We start from the raw sequence: 9,826 nt of genomic DNA on the forward strand, positions 1-9,826 counted from the left end.
AAATCTATTATATGTCTGAAGTTCTACTATTTACGTGCAGTAAAGTTTACCATATAGAATTGCATTTCTTGCATTTAATTCTGCCTAAAAGTGTGTTATCCAATGCCTTTTGAGATAAGAACGAGATTGAAAATCTGTGTTTGAGTTGCAAAGTTAAAAAGATGATTATTTTCGGTTAACGTGAAAAAATTGTATTTCACAAAATATTTCACATAAACTAATGAAATAGTTAAGCAAGGCGAAATAGTAAACGTGAGGTGAATTAAGGTATTAGAGTTCACGAGTTAGAAATTAAAATAGATCAAGAAAGGGACATCACTAGGGCGCGGGATTGTGTTTGCATCGTCACATGTAGTAAAACTTTCATAGCATAGTTATATGATCAACAATTTTAGTAATAATCATACAAAGGTTTAAAAAAATTTCACAGGCCAACACCGAGATATTCTGCTGTGAGCTGCTGATCTTAAATCTTTTTTCAACAAAAATTTTTCACAAACTTTTTGCAGCTTCTAGACTGTAAATAACTTTTTTAGGTGACTGTGCATAGCAGCACTCTGTTTCTAACGCATATGTATACCCGGTGTAAGGTGTTCGAAATATAACTCCTCCCAGACGATAAAAGATGCTTTGGATCACACGTTTTGTCGCTCTATTTTGAATCAAAAACAAGCTATATGGAACCATATGATCACAAAATCGAATCATAACTCCATTACCTGAGAACTGTTTTTAATCTTTCTCTGCGATTTCGAGCCACAAGCGCGTTATGTCAAATCACAACTCCTTCAACAAAAGCAATTATTCAATTCATGATTTGATAAAATCTGCCTAAAAGTCCCTCTGAATCATTTTTCAATTTCTTTTCCAGCGATCTGTATGAGAAAAATAGCTCAGTTATTTCATCAGCATTAGCTCCAAATTGACTTAAACAATCTAAGTTCTTGAGTTAATGAGGACCTAAGCTATTGACTTCATGAGGATTTGTACAAAACTAAAATAGATGAGGAACGTCTTTCCTTCGTTAGACGATTCATCAACTATCATTGATGAATGGTCTAACGCAAGTTGACCTAAACAATCTTAAAAATAACACGCCTGCTATAAAGACATTGATTTATTTTTTCAGACGATTAAACTTGTGTTAAAATTTTGCTATTATGTATTCAATTTAGTTGTTAGTTATTGTGTTTATGTGTATTTATGCAACACTAAAACAGATATGGAATTGTTCTCCTCCATTAGACGATTCAGCAACTATCATTGGGAGTTTACGCTGCAGTTTTCTCAGTTACATGGTATTTTAAGCTAATGTGTGCTAGTTATGTGTAGCTTATTATTCGAGCTCAATGTTTACGCCGGTGAATTGAGTAAGCACATCAATAATCAATGCAACTTTGTTCAATACGCATATCACACCTTATTTTACGCTTCCAATATCGATCTTGACGTAGCACACAGAAACCTTTACGATTCTGTGAAAAAGTTAACAAGCTACTTTGATAGATATTGGTTAAATCTGAACACATCAAAAACAGACTACAAAGCTTTTTGACCAAAATTAAACATTATTCAACCAACACTTTTTCCTTAACTATTTCTGGCGAAAAGTTTACAACAAAAACTGCAGTGAAATATTTAGCGGTTTATCTCGACCAAAACGTAAACTACCAAGAGGAAATAAAACACTTACTGCAAAAAATGATGTGTGGAATAAGAGCAGATTATGCAATCAAGAGCTCTTTCCCAGTTCATACCTGAATTGAACTTATGAATGCACTAGTTGGTAGTCATTTCCACTATAGCACTGTACTATTGAGTGGAATAAAGCGTTCTATTCTAATTTCACTTGAGAAACAATTAAACTGGACAATAAAGTCTTGCTACAACAGAAAAATATGACATCTCATGATTTAAATTTACAGTATAAAATTTTTCCATTTCAATACATTTTAAGAATAAAAGGAGCCTGTTACTTGCAAACTTTTCAAATTACCTTGCGAACTGCTTTATCGCCAGAGATTTAAAATCTTGGGATAACTTCATCATATTTAATCCAATTGGTAATAACCTCAAATTTCAAACTGTCAAAAAATTGAGGGCTCATTTCCTTAAGCAATTTGAAGCCTTTCAAAACCTCTGTTATGGGAGCCTATCACGGAGAAAATTTGATTTCATTTGTTGTTGACATAATTGATACGTTTTTCCGCAACTAAATGATTTTAAATTGTACTTTTACCCTACCATAACCAATTCATATCTGCACCATTTGGCCCCAGGTATGACAGAAGTCCTTATCACCGCTGCTTTGCGTCAGTGTTACTGTATATTGAACGTAGATTCACGTATATTTGCATTAGAAGCTATTCAAAAAGAAAAAGAGTATGTTCGAAGAATTTTACTCATAGTTCTTAATTCCAATCAAAGAATGAATTTTAAGTCAAGGTCATTGTATATCTCCGGCATTATATGCTATTAGCATGCATTATTCCAGTTAGTCTAATTATAATCCATATGACTTCTTATCCAAGGCAGAAATGCCGATACTCGCGTGAACACAGTCTCTCCCGCGCAGGATTTCCTTCCAAAACTGACAATGCCATAGAGACATATAGGCTTGTAAGGCCAGTGATGAGAGGCAAGAGGGAATGCCGGACCTCCTGAATCACCTCGACAACTTCCATAGTAGCCACGACTTCCAGGTCTTATTTGGAGACATATTTGCGAGGATCTGAGAAACATTTCCATACAAATGACTGACAAAAGTTATTAATAATTTTCCAATAAAATAGGTTGATGATCAAAACGATATGGGTTGCTTCATCATCATTAGATTTTGACTAGAAAAAAATAGCCTATTAAAGTCCGCATTGTTTTAGTCTGAAGAGGAAAAAATTTTAAAAAATGTTATGCGTGTTAAATAAAAGAAAACTTTTTTTTCTTCAGAGCGAAACTTGCCCCGAGCACTTAAAAATGTTCCCGGTATGTTTAGCTGCATCCATCAATAAGGGTTTACAGGGCAGGGTTGCAGATAATTTCAGCGTGGAAACTTGATATCTGATCAAAATCAGAATCAATTCCAGATAAACACATTCAAAAGCTTTGGCACAGTTCCAATACACTTATTATTTTGTTTTTGGTAAAAGTGGAACACTTATTTTATTGTTTTTCTTTTCTTATGTGTATGTGGAAAAGCTTCAAATTCCGTGTGATATTTCTAGCAAAACGGCAGCCATGAGACGTCTCTTGAAAACTTTCCTCCTGTGATAAGGATCAGTTTCTTCTTGATTCAATTTTGCCGACTAAAACTCACCCACACACATACACTCACATGCACCCACAGCCCCCTGCCCACACACACACACACACACAGACGCGCGCACCCGGCGCGCGCACATACACACACACACACACACACAAACACACATTCACAAACAACCAAAGCCATACACCCCACCCCACATACACACAAACAAACAAACAAATAAACTCACACCTACACCCACACACCCACATACACGCAAACACACATACACACTCACAAAACACACACAGACACAATACACTTATACACACATAAACACACATACACATATATACACACACTCACGAACACACAACTGTGTATACATGCAGGGGCACCACCTTTAATTTTAACTGAACAAATCTTAACTTACCTTAAATACACCTTAAATTTTAACTTTAATTTTAAAGGTAAATTTACCTTAACGAAAATTATTTACCTTAAAAGTTCAGGTTGAATTTAAGGTATTTTTAAGGTGAGTTTCAGGTATTTTTCAGGTATTCTTAACTCAAATTTTATGACAATTTTTGCAAGTTTTGTTGGAGCTGAGCTTAAGGAATAACAAAATTGCGTAGGAAGTTAAAAAAAATCAGCACAGATACAAATCAGATCGAAATAAATGCGTAGGACGAAAACTACTGTATTCTATTTTTATCCGGATTGTCCATCCCCTTAGCGAGGAAATTGTGTATAGCAAATCAAAAACAGCCGCGTATGCCACATCAGCAGAAAAATTGTTAAGAAACTGACCAAAAAATAAGAACTCACAATAGTCAACAGTCAAAATTGTCTTGTCAGCCTAGCAACTCGAGCTTGCATTTAAACTCAGCAATAAAATTGTTGAAATAATAGATCCTTTAGCAGTATAATTGTTACTGCGTCTTGCTAAAACCAAACACTTGAGCAGTATATTTGTTAAATTTATACTGTGTCTTGATAACAAAAATTTGTCTTGAGCAATATTCTATCAAATATTGTGTCTTGTATCGAAAACATCTCGAGCAGTGAATTCAATTTTCTGTGTCCTGATTTCCAGTCTTCAACTCTTGAGTACTCTGCGAAAATCGCAACACACACACACACCCAGGATTAAGTTAGAAAACAATTGTTCATAACACTTCTTAAGCATATATTTTTGCCTTAGATTTGTTTTGTCAAAACGATTGAACTGGTAAACATAGAGAGATCCCGTATTGTGTGATCTGTGGACCCAGTTCAATTGAGAAAAAATCCAAAACTAAGTTAGTTAAATAAGTTAAGGCAACGGTAAGTACAGCAGAACGGATATACAGTTACAAAGCGAACTGCATAAACGAAGTATCCGGACAGATTTTGTAACCACTCAGAACGAACTGGGCGGTGTGAAACTTTCTTTGCGAAACACAAGGAGAGCAGCCGTTACATTTGGTCCGCCGACCCGGACAGTGAAGTACAAACTGCTGTCCAACTCAATAAGTGAAGTGCCAAAGGCATCAAGGAATAAAGCAAAACTCAACAGGCAATTCAACGACGCAAAGCCAATTAGGCAAAGTGCATTAGAAGTTGAATATCAAACCTTAACTACAGCAAATAAACGAAGGTACTGTAGGGATTCAAGCTGCAGTCCCAAAGTACAAGCGAAGTGACTCTGTCGCAGAGTCAAGACGTTTTGCAAAGACAGATTAGCAACTGTAAAAAAACGACTCGACGAAAAAACTCAGGAGGGCCAGGAGCTAATCAGAAACAACGTTAGATCATGCAAACTCAAGACCATTTATCAACAGATACTGAAACTTGACGACTCTTGTTGCACTCTTTCTCGGAAGCGGGCAACTACTCTTCGTAATCCTGAATTGTTTGAACGTTACGAAGCCGAACGATTAAACTTCTTACAAACATTAAACGCAGATTGGTTGCCATACATTCACGGAGAAACAAACATGGAGGATCAACAAAATCAAACCGTTCAATTGGCAAGCGACGCAGAACCAACTGCCGCTAAGAATTCACAGTCTGTTGCAGGAGTTTCTCAACGCACTGTTGAACATGGAAACCCAAACAGGGACAATGATTCAAAGGCCTCCTCTGATATACGAGCTAAAAAGTCAGAAAAGCTTGCGGCTCTAGAGAAAGACTTTGCATCAAAAATGAGGTTGAAGAAAATTGAATTCAAGTTGAAAAGGAAGGAGCTTGAAATGGATTTGCAACTTTTTGATGAAGAAGGTGCACTGAAACTGGAATACGAGAAAGAAGCTCTTGACGCAAGAGCATCAGATTCTGATGATAGTGCTGCCCCTAGTATTCGAAGTAGATCACCATTCAGCTGGAAAACCCCGAAGAACAAAGATGTTTCCGTTTGGCTCGATAACTCGGATAAATTCTCCAACTTGCACGATTATAGTTTCGATCGTGCGAAAACCAGGATCGACAACAATTATCCTAGGGTAAGCTTCAATCGCGATTGTGTACTTAAGTCACGGTCACCAAGCGGAGAGCGTGTCAACTCAGCCCGGGAACAAGACAAGTTTAGGCGTGATAAACCAAGCAGTAGTAGTCAACTACCTAAGTTGAAGTTGAGTTCTTTCGTTGTAAACCCCCTAGAGTGGCCGGAGTGGTCGAATATGTTCAAAGCAACGGTTCACCATCGCGATATACCTGATTCAAAGAAAATGAGCCACTTGAAAACATTGTTGACAGGTAAAGTTAAGTCAGCTATATCAGGAATGGGCTATTCGGGAGATTTTTACGCTCAAGCGTGGGACGCAAGTTTGGGCGACCTTACCTAATTGTCGACGCTCAGCTTAACACATTGCGCAAACAACAACCAATTCGAATGCACGACTCAACAGCTATAATTAATTACTCAATAACAATCAGCAACCTAGTTAATGTACTGAAGCAATGCAATTATGAGGGCGACCTGCGTTCAAGTTCAACACTTCAAGTGGCAATCAAAAAACTGCCTCCAAAATTGAAAGAAAAGTGGTTCTTCTACGTGGACAAGTGCCAAGAAGATAGACCCGACCTCATTCTCCTTGAAAAGTGGTTAACTCGAATGGCTTTTGTCCATGAAGAAATGCCATCAACCAAGAGCGAACGAAAGGAAGATGATCGACCAAAAGCTAACAAGGAAAAACGATTCTTGAAATCCTCAAACGTTAGTGCGAGTTCGAATGCGAACAAAACCAAGCAAATGCAAAACAGCAACTGTCCACTAGCGGATGGCACTCATAAAATATTGAACTGTCCAATATTTAAGAATATGAATGTCACCGATGGCCATGCAGCAGTGAGAAAAGAACGCTTATGTTATGATTGTCTGGGGAAAGGGCATGCAATCAAAGATTGTAAAGTCTACCCCTGCGGTATAAATGGATGTACCAAAAAGCAAAAATGACTGCTAAACTTAGAAAACCAAATGGACGAGGGTAGGCACGCAGTTAATGTAAGCGCAGCAACAATCAACCAGAGTAACCAAGTTACTAGTTTTCTTCAAATCGTTCCGGTATCGGTTCAGAGCGGTGGTAACAGGTTGAATACCTACGCTTTTCTCAATAGTGGGTCAACAGTATCATTCATTGATCAAAATGTCAAGGATCAACTACAAGCCAAAGGCACGGACGTTACCTTGAACATAGCTGGCATACATGGGACGCAAGATTTGAGGACAGAGAAGGTTCCTATCACAATAAAGGGACTACATTCAAAGATGCATTCAATTGAAGCGTTTGCACACCCACCAATCTCTTTGGGAAGGACAACATATGACTACAAGGAACTGAAGAACAAATTCAGACACCTGAGTGTTCTCCCTAACAGAACATTCAACCTGATGGAAGTAGGCATCATAATTGGACAAGACGCCTACGAAATTCAACGTCCATTGGACTATAAGATTGGAACACGAAGTGAGCCTTTCGCCGTCTTAACAGAATTAGGATGGGTAGTCAGTGGTCCCATGACAGGCAAGAAAAGTCAAAATTTTTGTCATTTTGCCTTCACAGAAGATGTGAAAGTGGCAGAAAATATCCAATCATGGTGGGACATAGAAACTTATGCTTCCAAAATAAATGATGTAAGTCAATCAAAGAAAAAACAGCCAGCTCAGAAGTTTCTAGAGAGCACGACAAAGTTTACAGGCGAGCGGTACGAAGTGGGCTTGCTCTGGAGTGAACCAGAACCTAATCTTCCAAACAACTACGGCTCAGCCATTGATCAGCTCTACTCACTGGAACGAAGGTTCCAACGAGACCCAAATTTAAAAGAATTGTATCAAAAATCGGAAGTCAAAGGCACTTTCGGAAAGGAATGGTACTTGCCACACCATCCAGTTCTAAACCCCAACAAACCAGGTAAAGTTCGCCGTGTTTGCAACGCTGCAGCAAAATACAAGGATGTATGCCTAAATGACAAGTTGTTAGCCGGACCCGATCTGCTACATCGGTTGATCGGAACAAAATTCAAATTTCGAGAAGGACCAATTTTCTTAATCGCAGATATTGAATCAATGTTTCTGCAAGTGGAAGATCCCGAACGGGATAAAAGCTGCTTGAGATTACTGTGGCAACCAACAATGAACGAACCTGTGCAAGTTTACGAGTACCAACGTCATGTTTTCGGAGCAAAGAGTTCACCAACATGTGCCAACTACGCTCTGAAGCGAGTAGCCATCGAAAACGAGGACGAGTTCCCAATTGCAGCAAAAACAATCCGAAACAACTTCTACATGGACGATTTCATCAAGCCGGTCGAAACACCTGAAGAAGCTATCAAGGTTTTCAAATAACTGCAACCTCTTCTCTCAAAACATGGATTTGAACTGAAGAAATGGATCACCAACAGCGACGTGGTAACCAAAGCAATCCCAAAGGAGTTAAGATCAATCAGCAACACAAAACAGGTTGAAGTGGAACCCAGCAAGGAAGGTTCATCCGTGCTTGGGCTTCAGTTGACGATTACCGATGATAGTCTACAGGTTTGTAGAGGCACAAGCAAAGAAGTTGAGAGCCCAATCACCCAAAGGAAGATCTTATCTCTAGTTTCTTCAGTGTTTGATCCTCTTGGACTGTTTGCGCCATTCAGTTTTTATATGAGACGACTCCTGAAGAGCATCTGGACCAAAAATGGATAACATTGGGACAACTCAATAGAACCTAATGGAGAAGAAGTGTTTTTCAAATGGAAAGACCAGCTTCCATAAGTAGCAGAAACCAGCATTGATAGAAGATACTTCAGCGCAGCCAAGGACAAATAGGAATTTCATGTGTTTGCCGACGCACCTGAAGACACAATGTGCGCAGTGGCATACCTACGTTCAAAGCCCAAAGATTACTCAGCAGACTTAGCATTTATAATCGGAAAGTGCAGAGTCGCACCGATGCGACACCTTTCCATACCACGCTTGGAACTACAAGCAGCAGTGACGGCGATGAGACTTAAAGAACAGATAGTGAAGGGACACGAATCGAAGATTCAAAAATGTAACTTTTTGACATACTCCACTACTGTTCTGCAACGGATTCATAGCTCCCACCGTAAGCAATAAGTGTTTGTTGCAAACAGAGTGGCTGAGATTTTGGATACAACTAATGTTTGACAGTGGAATCATGTGAGTGGTATCAACAATCCAGCTGACATCGGGACACGAGCGATCAATGTTGACAAACTTAAGAGAAGCGAATTGCTCACTGGGCCGGCCTGTTTGAATCAACGAGAGAACGAATGGCCTGAACAGGTGAATTTAACATTTGCTTCAGACGAACACAATGACGAAATGGTCTTCTCAGTAAAGGTTGAAGAGAAGAAGCCGATGATTCAATGGGAACGATTTAGCAATTTCCATCGACTAAAAAATACAATGGCATACGTTCAGCGCGTATTTAAAAAACACAAACCGGCAACAAAAACACTAAGTGTTGAAGAAAGAGAGGCTGCACAAGCAAGCATCTTCAGACTACTGCAGCAAGAACAGTTTGCTGAAGAGATTAAATCTCTCAAGGCTGAAAAGGAAATTCCAAAAAACAGCAAAATCCTCCAGTTTTTACCATTCATTGACCAGCAAGTAATTATTCGTGCTCAAGGCAGAATAGGTAAAAGTCAATTGAACTTCGAAACCAAGCATTCAATACTGTTACATTGGAAGCACCATGTAGTTGATTTATTCTTGCAAAATGAACATAAGAATAGTCATCACGAAGGTACTGAACATGTCAGAAACATAGTTCAGCAGGAATTCTGGATCCTAGGCATACGAAATGCTTTGAGATCGATCAAAAACAAATGCATTAGATGTCGAAAGGGAAGAGCCTAAACAAAGGCACCAGTAATGGCAGATCTACCTGAAGAACGATTAGTCGCATCAACAGTGTTCTCGAATGTGGGCGTAGACTATTTTGGACCATTCACAGTAAAGATTGGTCGAAGAAACGAAAAGCGTTGGTGCTGTCTATTCACATGCCTTACTGTACGAGCGGTACATATAGAGATTGTACCAAAACTAGACACTGATAGTTGCCTTAACGCAATTATGAGATTCTTTGCACG

This window comes from Convolutriloba macropyga, chromosome 10, assembly GCF_964194025.1.
Source record: "Convolutriloba macropyga chromosome 10, txConMacr16.3, whole genome shotgun sequence".
In the NCBI taxonomy this organism is placed as follows: Eukaryota; Metazoa; Xenacoelomorpha; order Acoela; family Convolutidae; genus Convolutriloba; species Convolutriloba macropyga.